Source organism: Schistocerca serialis, chromosome 5, assembly GCF_023864345.2.
Source record: "Schistocerca serialis cubense isolate TAMUIC-IGC-003099 chromosome 5, iqSchSeri2.2, whole genome shotgun sequence".
Classification (NCBI taxonomy): domain Eukaryota; kingdom Metazoa; phylum Arthropoda; class Insecta; order Orthoptera; family Acrididae; genus Schistocerca; species Schistocerca serialis.
This window is the reverse complement of record NC_064642.1, coordinates 84,796,764-84,814,258: the sequence shown is the minus strand read 5'-3', so window position 1 is coordinate 84,814,258 and position 17,495 is coordinate 84,796,764. Positions and strand designations below refer to the sequence as shown.

The window sequence follows — 17,495 nt, the reverse complement described above, 5'->3', positions numbered from 1 at the left end:
GTTAACATCGAGTATAGATTTAAGTGTCAGGAAGTTATTTCTGAAAGTATTTGTATGGAGGGTAGCCATGTATGGAAGTGAAACATGGACGGTAAATAGTTTGGACAAGAAGAGAATAGAAGCTTTTGAAATGTGGTGCTACAGAAGAATGCTGAAGATTAGATGGGTAGATCACATAACTAATGATGAAGTATTGAATAGGATTGGGGAGAAGAGAAGTTTGTGGCACAACTTGACCAGAAGAAGGGATCGGTTGGTACGACATGTTCTGAGGCATCAAGGGATCACCAATTTAGTATTGGAGGGCAGCGTGGAGGGTAAAAATCATAGGGGGAGACCAAGAGATGAATACACTAAGCAGATTCAGAAGGATGTAGGTTGCAGTAGGTACTGGGAGATGAAGAAGCTTGCACAGGATAGAGTAGCATGGAGAGCTGCATCAAACCAGTCTCAGGAATGAAGACCACAACAACAACAACAACACACCCCAGGGGGACCAATCAGCGCTAAGCCGAAGAACTGCCTGCATATGGGCCAGAGGCCGAACAACACGTTATTAGAATTATATACAAATACCTTCAACTGTTGGCGGACGTTGATATATATCAACGGGGGCAGGTGAAAATGTATGCCCCGCCCGGGACTCGAACCCGGGATCTCCTGCTTACAAGGCAGGCGCTCTATCCGTCTGAGCCACCGAGGGCACAGAGGATAGTGTGACTGCAGGGACTATCTCGCGCACGCCTCCCGCGAGACACACATTCTCACCCTATATTTCCACACACTACATTCGTAGTGTCCCTACCCAACACACTCATTACTCGTGGAAGACACTCTTACCAAGTCCCGTAAGAGTTCGGTTAATATGTGTGCAACTGCACAGAAGAATAAGGTCATGGCCGGTATCACCGGAACTATATACTTATATGGATATGGTGTCTGGCTGGCCGGCCGGATTGGCCGAGCGGTTCTAGGCGCTACAGTCTGGAACCGCGCGACCGCTTCGGTCGCAGGTTCGAATCCTGCCTCGGGCATGGATGTGTGTGATGTCATTAGGTTAGTCAGGTTTAAGTAGTTCTAAGTTCTAGGGGACTGATGACCTCAGAAGTTTAGTCCCATAGTGCTCAGAGCCATTTGAACCATTTTCTTTATGGTGTCTGTTCTTTCGGACATGTCCGGACATGACGTGACATACAAGTACAACACGTTATTTTCTTTCCTAATTTTTTGGCGCTCTTTCTCTCGAATAAATGAGCCAATTTTCAAAAATTGTATTGATTTATTTGTCTGTACAAGTGACGCACACATCCCGATTTCCGTTTCATTAGCATAATTTCTCCGTGGTGTCTTTATCCTTTTTTTTCCTTAGTGTGTGTTTATGAAACTATGTGACTAATGTCTGTCCATCATGTTACAGTTTTCAGATGCCTCTTCTAGTGCACGCCACCATAGCTTTGACTCTGTAGATTAGTGTCTTTGAATAGGCCTTTTCAAAGTCTCCTGACTTGCCCCAATGAATACTGATGAAGAGGAACATTATGACCATCTGCTTAATACCGAGTTGGTCCACCTATGGAACAAAATATAGCAGCGTTTCTGCGTGGTAGGCATTCGTCACGTCCTAAGTAAATTTCCGGAGGTATGTGCCACCAGAAGTATACGCACATGTGGCTCAATTTCCATAAACTATGTATGGGTCGGTTGTGTGTGGGCAAAGAGCTGGCGCTCTTTAGTGTCTCATATGTGTCCCATCGGGTTCAGATCACGTGAATTTGGTGGCCAAGCCATCAATGTGACTTCACTGTCATCTTCCACTTGTACCGTTAATTGTTGTTAAACTGAACCGCAGCAGCTGTCGAATAGTACAACCTGTTTCACAACACTAAAGTTCCTTCATCATGTAAATAAACTGGTTAATTTGTATGTGACTGATGACGTACCTTTAGAGCTGCGAAACCGGTTGTAGTGACAAAGGATTAATCAATAGCGGCTGAAGGTTTGTTTAAAAAGAATGCTTCCTTACGGGGCTGCCTTCAGTATATATGTGGTGCCACAGTAGCATCATTCTGATCTTGTTACACGGAGGGTTATCCTGTTGAAGATGCCATTGCTGTCGGGGAAGATACCAAGCATGAAAGGAATCACGTCGTCCACAATAATGTAGTCCTCATCTGTAATGGCGTCGTCGATTACTACAGTCGGTCTCTTGGAAGCCCTAATGAATGTCACTTGAAGCACAATACTGCCTCCACCAGCGTGCATCCGTAGCACGGTGCTGTTTCCAGCAGCCGTCTATCGACATGGTGTAACCAGAAATGTCATTCATCGGATCGAGCGACACATTTCCATTAACCTACGGCTTTCAATTATCCCTGTGGCCAGTGAAATCATAACTGACGATGTCGATGGGGTAACGTGAGAACAAATAGGCGTCGTACGTTGAGGAGCCACGTGCTCAACAATGTGTGCGAAACCGTGTGCTCTGAACCACTTGTGCCTGTGACAGATCGCCACCTATCCTGCTTAACCCATCGGGCGGGCTAACCTCTGAGATCATCGTCGTGTCTACCACACATTGAATCGCCCCACTATTTCCTGAGATTGAATACTCCTACCTCCCATCCTTAGATCTAAAATACAGCGAAAATTGTAAAATCTGTCCCAAACAACTATGTCTCCTGTATGCTAATTTTATTGTTTACACCTTACAACACTTTACAAATGCAAGAGAACAAATTGGGCTCATTAATGTAGCATTGTCCCGTAGATTATGAGAGAACAATTCCTTATTCCTCCGCGCAAGAGACTCAAATTCCGAATGGAACATCCGAAGCAGATGGCGCAAAGGAGATGCAAATTCCGGGCAGTTGCCTACCGCCAGAGAGAATAGGAACTGCATTAATTAGTCTTAATTAAGCTGAACGGCCTAGTCGGCGCTGCAAGCCAAATAATTAGGCTGTTAATCATTTGTGACGGCGCGGAAAAACTCAAATATCGTTACTGCAGCGGCGATTGCAGGAGGACAGATACCAAGTGTAATTAGCTCCCAGTTGGAACTTCGCAAGAAGCGGAATTAAACGACGGCACGGACATAAATCTGGCGAGCCGGAGAACGGGAACGACAAAGTGGAGATAACTGTACATCACAGCGACGAAATTTTAACGTCAACCAACTCGGCAGCAGGGATCTTGAAGACTGAATGAATTAAGAATTTACCAAAAGAATTACTGTTTCACGAGAAACTTTGTCGAAAAAAATAGAAAGCGTGAGACACTATATCTGAAAAAGTTTCGTTCTGTGGGAAAGTTTTTGAAACTACTATCAGTTTTATTCTCTTTAATTTCGAGTATCGATATGCCTCAGAACATTTTATGGGTGTTCGACTGTCGAGAATAAACATGTCATTTAACGCTTGTAAAACTTAGGATAGCCAATTGCTATAACCTCCTGAAAACCTGTTTCTAATTTCGATATGAAGAAATCGGAAACAATTATCTTATTGTTGCTATTAGTTATGTTAGTGAAACACTATGTAGTCCACCTCACACGCACTTCGACGGCAATTACATACTAAATATAGCGTGGGGCTGTGAAAACAATAACTATTATAGGGAGCGTGCGAGCTGCAAGTGCTACACTCTATCGGATAGTCTTGCAACAGTCTTGAAGGAGTGAATGCTTACGCATAAACCAGCGAGCTACTTTAGAAATGATTCAGTTTAAAGCTTCAGGCTCTAGGAAAGGTAATTGTCACTGTTCTTTGATTAGTTGTAAAGTCGCGTATAGGATCTCTCTTCCTGAAACTAAGTTGTTCTCCTTTCCAAATTAATAGCAACGTACAACTAGACGGAAAGCGTGCATTATAGACTTGAAAAGGAATGCAGCTGATCGTAAGCAATGGACTTCTACAAAAGAGCTTCGCGTTTGTAATCGTCATTTGATCGGTGGTGAGACTACAAAAGAACCTGACAGTCCAGGATGCGTACAGAGGACGCACATGACACCAAAATTAACTTGGCTTGTCGTTGCAAGAAATGGTGTTACTGCCACATACAAAAAGAGAAACGGGAGTAAGCAGGAAAGAATTAATCTGCAGCGAACTACAATGATGTACTTCCTTGTGAATCTAAATCATCCCAATCAAGTTCTTAGAGTACAGTAATCTAAATCATTCTAATACCATACGCATATTCCTTTAGTGTTTCAAAGGTATCTGTGAGGTGGATGTGCTTAAAGAAACCAAACAGCTAAGTTCATCAATATTCTATACATCCTCCAGTTCTATACAGGGTGGTCCATTGATAGTGACCAGGCCAAATATCTCACGAAATAAGCGTCAAACGAAAAAACTACAAAGAACGAAACTTGTCTAGCTTGAAGGGGGAAACCAGATGGCGCTATGGTTGGCCCGCTAGATGGCGCTGCCATAGGTCAAACGGATATCAACTGCGTTTGTTTTAAATAGAATCCCCAATTTTTTATTACACATTCGTGTAGTGCGTAAAGAATATGAATGTTTTAGTTGGTCCACTATTTTCACTTTGTGATAGATGGCGCTGTTATAGTCACAAACGTATAAGTGCGTGGTATCATGTAACATTCCACCAGTGAGGACGGTATTTGCTTCGTGATATATTACCCATGTTAAAATGGACCGTTTACCAATTGCGGGAAAGGTCGATATCGTGTTGATGTATGGCTATTGTGATCAAAATGCCCAACGGGCGTGTGCTATGTATGCTGCTCGGTATCCTGGATGACATCATCCAAGTCTCCGTACCGTTCGCAGGATAGTTTCGTTATTTAAGGAAACAGGAAGTGTTCAGCCACATGTGAAACGTCAACCACGACCTGCTACAAATCATGATGCCCAAGTGGGTGTTTTAGCTGCTGTCGCGGCTAATCCGCACATCAGTAGCAGACAATTTGCGCAAGAATCGGGAATCTCAAAAACGTCGGTATTGAGAATGCTACATCAACATCGACTGCACCCGTACCATATTTCTATTCACCAGGAATTGCATGGCGACGACTTTCAACGTCGTTTACAGTTCTGCCACTGGACACAAGGGAAATGACGAGACGATCACAGATTTTTTTGCACGCGTCCCATTTAGCGACGAAGCGTCGTTCACCAACAGCGATAAAGTAAACCGACATAATATGCACTATTGGGCAACGGATAATCCACGATGGATGCGACAAGTGGAGCATCAGCGACCTAGGCGGGTTGAAGTATGGTGCAGCATTATGTGAGGAACGATAATTGGCCCCCCACTTCATCGATGGCAATCTAAATGGTGCAATGTATGCTGATTTCCTACGTAATGTTCTACCGATGTTACTACAAGATGTTTCACTGCATGACAGAATGGCGATGTACTTCCAACATGATGGGTATCCGGCACATAGCTCGCGTGCTGTTGAAGCGGTATTGAATGGCATATATCATGACAGGTGGATTGGTCGTCGAATCATGGCCCGCACGTTCACCGGATCTGACGTCCCCGGATTTCTTTCTGTTGGGAAAGTTGAAGGATATTTGCTACCGTGATCCACCGACAGCGCCTGACAACATGCGTCAGCGCATTGTCAATCCATGTGTGAACATTACGGAAGGCGAACTACTCTCTGTTGAGATGAATGTTGACGGACATCATTTTGAGCATTTATTGCATTAATGTGGTATTTACAGGTGATCACGCTGTAACAGCATGCGTTCTCAGAAATGATAAGTTCACAAAGGTACGTGTATCACATCGGAACAACCGAAATAAAATGTTCAAACGTACCTTCATTCTGTATTTTAATTTTAAAAACCTACGTGTTACCAACTGTTCGTCTAAAACTGTGAGCCATATGCTTGTGACTATTACAGCGCCATCTATCACAAAGCGAAAAAAGTGGTTCAACCAAAACTTTCATATTTCTTTACGTACTACACGAATATGTAATAAAAAATGGGGTGTTTCAATTTTTAAAAAAATAAGTAACGCAGCCAATATCCGTTTTACCTATGGCAGCGCCATCTAGCGGACCAACCATAGAGGCATCTGGTTTCCCCCTTCAAGCTTTGTAGTTTTTTCGTTTGATGCCTATTTCGTGAGATATTTGGCCCAGTCACTATCAATGGACCACCCCGTATGTCCCTCCCACACCCTCTTCACCCCTCCTCATAGTGTTTAAGGAAACCAAACAGCTAAGTTCATCAGCATTCCTTACATCCCCCCCTCTCTGCCCTCGTGCATAAATAAGTGTACCCAGTGCATCTGCACGTTAAGGAAGTTCTGTGTGCAAGCATGAGAAAGTATTCTAAATGTTTGCTTAACGTATATCTCAGGGGAAACATGGGTACCAGTCCGGCACTTACCTAGTGGGATGTGGAAAACCGACTAAAAACCACATCCAGGTTCGCCAGCACACCGACCACTTCTTAATCTGCCAGGATGATTCGATTCGGGTCTGGCGTATTTTCCTGTCGCGGAAGCGGTCGCGTTAGCATGCTCGGTTGTGAGGTGGAAGTTGAAACAGATTTGTAACGGTAAGGCAGGCCGGAGTGGCCGAGCGGTTCTAGGCGCTTCAGTCCGGAACCGCGCTGCTGCTACGGTCACAGGTTCGAATCCTGCCTCGGGCATGGATTAGTGTGACGTCCTTAGGTTAGTTAGGTGTAAGTAGTTTTAAGTTCTAGGGGACTGACGACCTCAGAAGTTAAGTCCGATAGTGCTCAGAGCCATTTTTTTTGTAACAGTAAGGGGGTGGAAAAACTGTGTTAACACTGTTGCGTAAAGAATGGTTGTGGTGTTCAAGCTGAGTTATTAAAACGTAACATGTTTCAAGGCTACATATGTATAAAAAATTATGGTTAAACACTCGCTGTCGCAGATGTTACATGACTGAAAGTAATTCATGTTTTACTGGAAGGATGAACAGGGATAAATCTTGAACAAACTGAATTTCGTTTGTAGAACGATTTCAACTTTAACATAGTCATCATCAGTGCATAGAACAACGGGTAAAGTGACGCTGATATTTTATATACTGGTGATATTCTGGGTTGACATCGACCTGCAATAAATTTCAGATTTGCTCGGGACTGATAACTTTTCATCGTTCTTGGGAAACCAATAGTTGCTGCACATTGGGATCTTATGGAATCCAACATGAATCACATTTTATTTTCATTGTTACCCTGTGTTCACCCAAACTGAACATTAAGCAAAGAGAACGTGCCTCTTCTCTCTTAAATGGAAATGACACCAGGAGTTTGTTTTGCTGCACTTTTGGTGTTTTTTAAATATCCTAGGGCAGCAATGTCGGCTAATTTCAATTTTATTTTGCACTAGGAGTGGATGTTTTTGCCTAAAAAAATCTACGATGCACAGCATTATGCCAAATTCATTTAAAAAACGATATACGAATGACATTCCTGTATTACAGAATTACATTAAACATAATTATTTACACTGCTGACTTTGATTTTAATCGCATAAGGTTGCTGATTAGCACTAGTTGGTGTTAAAAACTGCACTGCGGGACACTTCCTTCCCGAGTAGTACCTATTTCCTTAAAAAACATTACTGTTTTGAATGTCTGTGCCCTTCCTTATAATGGAAGACCGGAAGTACGACGAGTCCCATTTTACGTTCCCGAAATGAACACAACTGAGGCATGTAATATCGAACACCATAACTAAGACGTGGACCGGAATACGGCTGACTCTTGGTCTCTCATTCATTAAGTTAGATAATCTTGGAGGGCCCGTTTCCGTAGAAGACTGTGAGGCTATTATGTTGCCATCGCTATGTATCTCACGAAGGGATCAGAGGAATAACACAGATAAAGCTACATAAAGAGAAATACAGACAGCCGTTTTCATTCACTCAGTACCTGAATGGAATAGAAAAGAAAATAGATAAAACTGCCATGCACTTAACAATGGCTTGGGGAATGTACTGTACATCGAAACTTCCTGTCTGTATTTCAAATAATGTTAGAGCTGCATAGACCTCACCATTTAAAGAGCCTGACGCATCTCAAAAGAATGTTGGTAAACCTTGAACGTCAAATTTATATCAGTACATACGTCAAGCTTTATGGATAACTACACCTCGCCGTAAGACACTTGATGAATCCCAACTCTACCGAGAAACTTTTGGAAGTTGTTCACGGATGTTTCCTGAGAGGTTTTTTGTCAGAAACCTCTGGTTTCTGATGGCTCGTTGCAGAGAAATTGCATTTCGTTGGATTCATTAACCCTATTTACAGTATCTCTGTATGTTTACGTCACTGCAGGTGCCGTATGTGAAGGCTGTCTGTCTTAGCTGGTCCCGGCGGAGGTTCGAGTCCTCCCTCGGGCATGGGTGTGTGTGTGTTTGTCCTTCGGATAATTTAGGTTAAGTAGTGTGTAAGGTTAGGGACTGATGACCTTACCGGTTAAGTCCCGTAAAATTTCACACACATTTGAACATTTTTTTGTCTGTCTTGATTGTAAACAAACTTGTTCTGTTTTATCGCGGTACCTACTGTTCAAAACAGTAATGCCCACTTTGCTCTTTTTCGCTCTCAAGACTATATTCAGTATTTCGCGGGTCTTTTTCTGGCTTGTTTCCCCGGTAGTTAACGCTGATACACAGAAGTATGGAAAAGCTTACCGGTGAACTGTTGGTCGCTAAGCGCTTCGTATATTGCATCGCTGAGTACAGTGGAACAGCGCCACGATCACGATATACTGAGCTGTTCTGCAGCGGCGGCAAGCCCATTGCACAATTTTTAAGTACAGAGGTTTGTTGCTGCCCCGTGTTTCTAGCTAAAGCCGTGGAAATTACATATTACAAGCTTTTTCGTCGTTTTGGAGGTATTTTTATTGATCACAGAAATTGGGGTAATAGATCGAATAGCCGACCACTGTTCCACTATACCAAAATACCAGAATACGACACACCTACTGATACTCCCTCGATGGAGATCTGGCCGATCATATTTATCACGTTCGTGTTACTTAGGAACGTTTGTAATCGCTATTGATTGTATGACAGGTGCACAACCATATATTGTAGCACTTCAATGCACATTTCGATTATAACATCACTACAACGGAAGTTCGTCTTACATGAAGACATACCGTCAGATTTTCAGAAAATATCGCTCACAGTTCCGAAGATAGTAAGGACAGACGTTCGAAATTCTGGGAAAAATAGGGTACGCTAAAAGAAAAGACGGGTAGTAGAAGTAAAAGTACCAAGGGCAAACAGTGAGAGTGGAAGACCAAGGACAGAGATGGTTCAAATGGCTATGAGCGCTATGGGACTTAACTTCTAAGGTCATCAGTCCCCTAGAACTTAGAACTACTTAAACCTAACTAACCTAATGACATCACACACATCCATGCCCGAGGCAGGATTCGAATCTGCGACCGTAGCGGTCGCGCGGTTCCAGACTGTGGCGCGTAGAACTGCTCGGCCACTGCGGCCGGCCAAGGACAGAGTGCTCTGATTAAAAGGGGTGTAAGACAGATGTAGACTGTCGCCCCTACTGTTTAGTCTGTTTCTCGAAGACGCATGGACAGAAATGAAAAAGAGGTACATGAGTGGGATTCAAATTCAAGGTGAAAGGATATCGATGACAAGATTCGCTGATGCCATTTCTATCCTCAGTAAAAGTTATGAAGAGTTACAGGCTCTTCTGAATGAAATGAACAGTGCAGTGAGTACGTAATGTGGATTGAGAGTGAACTGAAGAAAGACGAAAGTAATAAGATCAACGAGAAACTGGGGATACTGAGGTAGACGAAGATAAAGAATCCTGCTATCCAGGCAGCAAAATAACCTATGATGGATGGAGTAAGGCGTAAGGAGGGCATAAAAAGCAGACTACCACTTGCAAAAAAGGACATTCCTGGCCAAGAAACGACTACTAGTATCAAACGCAGGACTTAATTTGTGAATAAATTTCTGAGAAAGTACGTCTGGAACAAAGCATTGCATGGTAGCGAAATATGGACTGTGGGAAGGCCAGAAAAGAAGAGCGTCGAAGCATCTGAGACGTGGTGCTACAGAAGAGTGTTGAAAATGAAGTGCTCTGATAAGGCAGGAATTAGGGGGCTTTCTTCAGAATAGGCAAAGAAGGGACAGTGATAGGCCATCTGTTTAACACATTAGGGAATGACTGTACTAGAAGAAGATAGAGACTATCGCTTGCGCCTTGGTCCCGCATTGTGCGCTGGGTTGGCGTTGTTAAATCGAATTTGGCATGTTAATGTAAAGTGGTGGTCAGATGCCCTTCCTGCCGCCACCCCATACCCTCGGGGACGGAATCACAGTACCCCATCTGTCTGCGTCTAGTGTACATCATGGAAATGTGCGGATGGTTGTCAAATGTCTGTGAGTCATGTAACTGAGGCGGGACATCGGAACCAGCCCGGTATTCACACAGAGGGGTGTGGAAAACCGCCGGTAAACCACATCCAGGCTGACCGGCACACAGGCCATCGTCGTTAATCCGGCGGGCGGATTCGATCCGGGGCCGGCACCCCTACCCGAGTCCAGGAAGCAGCGCATTAGCGCTCTCGGCTAACCTGGCGGGTAAGATAGAGACTTTAATACATCCAGCAAATAAATGAGGATGAGGCGTGCATGTGCTATTCTGATATACTGCAGGAGAGTAAGAGGAATTCGTGGTTGGCCGTATCAATCCAGTTAGAAAACTGATGACTCAAAAAAATAATGAAAATAAAAAATAAAAAATTATTGCAACATATCGTAGAGAGAGGTTATGGCGCGTACCAAGTATTACAGGACGTAACTTGTTTGGCAGAAGGCGTACAGAAGGCGTAGTTGTGTTGTATTCTCACCTCGCAAAAATTAAATTACCCCGCTAGATGATCCAAGGCAAAACGGCGCAGTCCTTCTACACTTCATAGACATATATCGTCTAGCAGCGTGCTACCGTTCCGTGGCACGGGAATTGCAATGTGTACAAAGACTGCAGATATGTACCTATAAACAAACAGAAAATTACTAGTTATATTCATTTTTATGGGTAATAATTGAAAGTTTATGATTACATAACATTGTTCTGCAATGACGTTTAGTTAGCTGCTGTACTTCCAGTTCCGGAACAACGCTATCTTCAAAACAAGGGTATCTTAACTCCCTGCCGTAATTTAACTCATAAAAGGGTACATTGCAAGTCAGGGTGGAGAGCCAGACTTCCATCGAATCCTGTAGTCGGATTGATAGCCGTCGACTTTTTGGGAATATGTCCACGAGGCAGTGCCACACCATCCGTAGGAAATAGGATGTTGTCCTGTCGTGCATAAACCGCAGTCGTTGTGTTTCTGGAAGGGTAGCGCTGGTAATTCATCAGGGCAGATGTTGGTGATCACATCACCTGCCCATCGTCAATATGCAGACGATACATTAGCATTTGATGCAATCCATATAGAGCCAGATCTATTTGAAAGAGTGTGTAATCCGCGGTGAAGAAGTGATGAAACATGTGATCATCTTGAGACTGCTGCTGCGCCGACCGGAGTGGCCGAGCGGTTCTAGGCGCTACAGCCTGGAACCGCGCGACCGCTCCGGTCGCAGGGTTGAATCCTGCCTTGGGCATGTATATGTTAGGTTTAAGTAGTTCTAGCTTCTAGGGGACTGATCACCTCAGAAGTTAAGTCACATAGTGCTCAGAGCCATTTGAACCATTTTTTTGAGACTGCTGCAGTTCTTTGTATTTCCGTGCTTGCCAATAAACATCATAGAAAGAAATATTCAACCACAAAAAAACATAACCACAATAAAAATAGAAAAAATAGCAGCTGTACTCGAGCTCATCATACAACAAAACTATTTCACATTTAACAACAAATTTAACTCCCAAAAGGGACTACCTATGGCATTCCAAATCAGTGGTCTCCTTGCTGACATTTTCTTCAATCGGACAGAAAATTAAATGTGTAACAAAATAGTAAAACCATAGCAGCACAAAATAAAATATTGGTATCGACGATACAATTGTAGACGATATAATCTGACTAACAGAGGCATCAGAACCTCGTATATAAGAACCTCATCCACCACAAACACAGTTCACCATTGAAACACAAACAGATAGAGAATTACTATGATACAAAAACTGCAGATAAAATAAACAACGAAAGCCGGCCGTTGTGGCCGAGCGGTTCTAGGCGCTTCAGTCTGGAACCGCGCGACCGCTACGGTCGCAGGTTCGAATACTGCCGCGGTCATGGATGTGTGTGATGTCCTTGCGTTAGTTAGGTTTAAGTAATTCTGAGTTCTAGGGGACTGATTACCGCAGATGTTTAGTCCCATAGTGCTCAGAGCCATCTGAACCAAACAACAAAATACAGAAACAGAACAGGCAACACATAATCACAGAACACCCACACACACACACACACACACACACACAAAACTTACGACAAATCAGCAGACAGTAAGAAATAAATGGCACATAATGACTTAAGACAACAAAGTCACACCCAGGTAACCACCATACTAAAGAGGCAAGGACTCAGCATAAAGAAGCATCAACAAAAACCAGAAGAGAGATTTGGAAGAAATACAAGCAACACTGATTAATACAGCCAGTCTCGTATATATCAACTAACTTGCGACTAATGTGAGCCTGTACATGTGAGTCAAACATGCAAGAATTTTAGAACCAGGTATACAGAACAACTCATAGCACTGAAAACCAATAGTTCACATTCGTTATTTGCAGATCACCTAATAGCACAGAATTACCAACCAACAAACATTGAAACTGACTTAAAAATCCCTGAAACCAGTAACAGCCTATACCAAAAATTAACAATAGAAGAAAACCGTCACATTCAAAAATCAGTAGCCCAGGGTAAGGAATTACTAAGCAAATACACATCACTGTGCAGTAAAACTCTCTTTGCCACAAAAGAAGAACTATACACTTAGCACACACAGAACTGTAAATCATTAGTCCCTAAAGTTAAATTTCCTTCACTGTCTTGGCCGTGCGGTTAAAGGCGCTGCAGTCTGGAACCGCAACACTGCTACGGTCGCAGGTTCGTATCCTGCCTCAGGCATGGATGTTTGTGATGTCCTTAGGTTAGTTAGGTTTAACTCGTTCTAAGTTCTAGGGGACTAATGACCTCAGAAGTTGAGTCCCATAGTGCTCGGAGCCATTTGAACCATTTGAACCTTCACTGTCTCTCTCTCTGTCTGTCTCTCTCTCTTTCTCTGTTTTGGAAACACACACACACACACACACACACACACACACACACACACGAAATAAGCACCACAAATGTCAAAAACACTTCAGATCCGCACGCCACGTCGCAGACAAACATGCCAAGGAAATATCAACACTACACTGCCACAATAACACGTAATGGTGACGAAAACCCTATGCTAGGAGAACAAATCGTAAGACATGCATGTGTATGGGCAAAAGAGAGAGAAATAAGCATGTTACTTCGACACAAACAATTTAAAAAAGCACCATTGAATCAGAAACTGTAAGTAACACGCTCATTAACACGATACACAGTGATTCTCTGTCGGAAATGCATAATAAACACACAGACGGCCGCAGTGGCCGTGCGGTTCTAGGCGCTCCAGTCCGGAGCCGCGCTGTTGCTACGGTCGCAGGTTCGAATCCTACCTCGGGCATGGGTGTATGTGATGTCCTTAGGTTAGTTAGGTTTAAGTAGTTCTAAGTTCTAGGGGACTGATGACCACAGCAGTTGAGTCCCATAGTGCTCAGAGCCATTTGAACCATAATAAACACAAAAATAAAACAATGTTTTGCTGTTTGCAGATGGAGTGCAGTAGACTGCGTAGTAGCCCTAGAGCTATTATAAATATCCATAGTTTCATGTGAGGTATGTAAACAAACTCATACATCTACTTTATTTCCAAATGTAGTACAGAACTGGAAACATTAGACAAATCGTAAATAAACAACATAGAATGCTTCAACACAGTGGTGTGTCTGAAATCTGTACTGTATGCTAACCAATATAAATTTTTTGACAATGATGGATCAAAATTTTGAAAAACACGAGATCTAACACTTTGATGTACCAACTAATTCTTGCAGATTCAGAGATACATTTTCTTTCTAATTTTTACACCTCATATACGTAAATAAAAAAAAACTTTTTTGGTTTTTATAACGTATCTATTACAGCAAGCAGTAATGTCAGTTAATGGATTATTTCGTGTATGTCTTCTTTATGAATTTATTCTGGGATTTTTGTACTACAGCCAGTCATTCATTAGTTGAATTTTTTATCATGCAGTATCCCACTATTGTAATTAGTTCATGTACACCGTTCAGGTGTTTGTTTATTTCCCTCTCTTCAGTTACGAGAGATGCTGTTAAAATAGCTTGTTTTACCAATTAGCCACGAGATGGCGGTATTGTCTTGAAGATTCCGTGACGCACAAGTCACATGGTGTTTCAGTTTTGTGTTGACTATAGCAGCCCCTAGTGGCTTGCACCTCTGTTGCATTTTATTTTAATTCTGACTATCTGACGCTGTCAGGTATGACCGCAGCTTTTGAATTTTTTGGTATGTTATGCTGTAACATTTAGTTTTAATTTTGTCCGAAGAAGGTGTTCCTTGTGACACCGAAACCTAGGTTACAAATTAGTTGTGTTCGCGACTGAGAGCTGTGTTTTTCAAAATTTTATATAATACAACAGTCGCTGATTGACAGCCATGTTAAAAACCTTAATGATGGATCATTTTACAGCTGGAAAAATTTATATCAGAAGTTTCTTTAAAGATAACGCGTAACAACAATTTTGCCAAGAAACATAAACAAATAACCCCACTGAAAATAGCACAAAAAATGCTGAAACATATCTCGGTGAACCAGACCTACAGACCTTGTAGAAAGCGGAATTCCTCTGCAATGAAGGATGTGTCAGTATGTGTGGTAACGACGTACAGCACTGCCTATGGTCTACAATTCTACATAAGAGACAGATGGGAATAAGAAGACAGAGCGACCTACAGCTCAAAAAGCACTGGTTTTTCGACATATCACTACAGGAAATTTTCTTCTAGTTTCAATCAATATTACCTACTGTACACTATTTTAACATCGTTAGGAGAAAGGTGAGCTACCGTGGAATTAAGCGCAAACGCTGCTAGTTTTGTGCCAATAGTGGTTCCGCGGAGCAAACGGCGGTCTGGTCTGCCTACAGTTCTTTTTAGTCGTGTGTCCCATTCATTTCGCTCTTTCTTTCTTTTTTTTCAACTCTCGCTAGGAAGCGCCGCGTCCTATCACGTGTGTTCACTTCGGCAAATTGGTCCATTTTGCGGTGGCAGTAATTGAATTAATACTCTGGCCAACCCGGAGATTAATTGAAATATATTTGGCAGCGCACACGCGAACCTATTCTGCGCTGGCGTGTGACCGGCCGTTTGGGAAGCTGGCGGCAGAACAATAGGCTGTCGCTGTGCTCTGGCCGCTGCTGCAGAATTGAATTCGTGCAGCATTCGGCCACTGCGGGTGCCCAGGGACACACACTGCGCCAGGGGCAGCCAGGCAGGCCTGCCAGAGCTCCCAGCACAATACGCCGCTTGTGTGTGTGTGTGTGTGTGTGTGTGTGTGTGTGTGTGCGTGAGTGCGTGAGGGAGGGGGAGGCTATGTGTTGGGAAAGGGGAGGGAGGGTCACACAGGAAGGGAACAGGCGTTACACAGTTGTGAGTAGACCCATGTTCTAGATCGTCACTCTCTATATACTGTCTATACTGCCATTCCCTACGGCTAGCTTTTTCATGCACACACACACACACACACAAATACGCGTTCTAAATCTCTCTTTCTCTCTGTTTCCCATTTTCTTGGCTTAAACCCACTACCTCTATATATGTACGCATTATGAGAGAGTTAGTGGGTTTTAGCCAAGAAAATGGGAAACAGAGAGAAAGAGAGATTTAGAACGTATATATATATATATATATATATATACCGGGTGATCAAAAAGTCAGTATAAATTTGAAAACTGAATAAACCACGGAATAATGTAGATAGAGAGGTACAAATTGACACACATGCTTGGAATGACATGGGGTTTTATTAGAACCAAAAAAATACAAAAGTTCAAAAAATCTGATCAGAGTAGCAATAATTAGCGTAACAAAGTAAGACGAAGCAAAGATGATGTTCTTTACAGGAAATGCTCAATATGTCCACCATCATTCCTCAACAATAGCTGTAATCGAGGAATAATGTTGTGAACAGCACTGAAAAGCATGTCCGGCATGTGAGGCATTGGCGTCGGATGTTGTCTTTCAGCATCCCTAGAGATGTCGGTCGATCGCGATACACTAGCGACTTCAGGTAACCCCAAAGCCAATAATCGCACGGACTGATTGACTGGGGACCAGGAAGGCCAAGCATGACGCAAGTGGCGGCTGAGCACACGATCATCACCAAACGACGCGCACAAGAGGTCTTTCACGCGTCTAGCAATATGGGGTGCTTTTTTTTTTGTTCTAATAAAACCTCATGTCATTCCAAGCATGTGTGCCAATTTTTACCTCTCTATCTACATTATTCCGTGGTTTATGAAGTTTTCAAATTTATACTGACTTTTTGATCCTCCTGTCTATATATATATATGTGTATGTGTGTGTGTGTGTGTGTGTGTGTGTGTGTGTGTGTGTGCGTGAATGTGTGTATTTTTCTGTATGTGTGTGTTCTCTCTATCTATCTATCTATCTGTGTGTGTGTGTGTGTGTGTGTGTGTGTGTGTGTGTGTGTGTGTGTGCGTTTTAAAATAAATTGCCTGCGAGTGGACCAATATGTAAAGACGGAAAGAAAGGGAGGGGGAGGGGAGTGGACGTAGGGCGAGTGGAAACTGCATGTGGCCTGAAAAAAGAACAGAATGACGGAACGGACAGCAACGTTATGGAATTCTGGTCACTTTTATTTTAAAGCTTTTCATGTTCCATGCGAATTATTTTGTACAAGACGGTACACAGAAGGTCCTGGGTTACAGTAGGACTCTAAATATGACGTACAACGAATTGGTATTTGCTTGAAATAGTATGAACAGAAAAGGACAGCTGATTTCATGTTACAAGAAATACTGTACCGTTTTGAGGAAAAAGATTAAAATATAAAAAATAAGTATGTCAAAAATGGAGATACATGAACGTTAATTAAGAGACACTAGGAAATTAGTTGCGGAATGTGAGGTCTTGTTATTAACGCAAAAAATTAAGTAATGAAGAGGTAGTATGTATTAAACAATCAGTTCATGTAAGTACCTCAGGAGATTGTGCGGTAAAATAAAGAAGTGCGGTTGAAGCGTTTTCACACGAAATATGCATATACAAATGCTGGTTAAAAATGTTATTGCAAATTTTTGCTCTCACGTAAGTCTCTAGGAATGATTTCCACACTTGGTGCATTAGTACACTTCCACACCCGCGCATTTGTTATAGTTTTTGAATTAATTCTTCTCTCAGACATAA

At 42.6% G+C, this 17,495-nt stretch overlaps 1 non-coding gene across 1 annotated transcript; it reads right to left on the bottom strand.

Moving 5' to 3' along the window:
• Nucleotides 1-629: 629 nt before the first annotated feature.
• Trnat-ugu (transfer RNA threonine (anticodon UGU)) lies at nt 630-704 on the bottom strand. Its single transcript has one exon. It is a non-coding gene; the product is annotated as a tRNA-Thr (tRNA).
• Nucleotides 705-17,495: the final 16,791 nt, after the last annotated feature.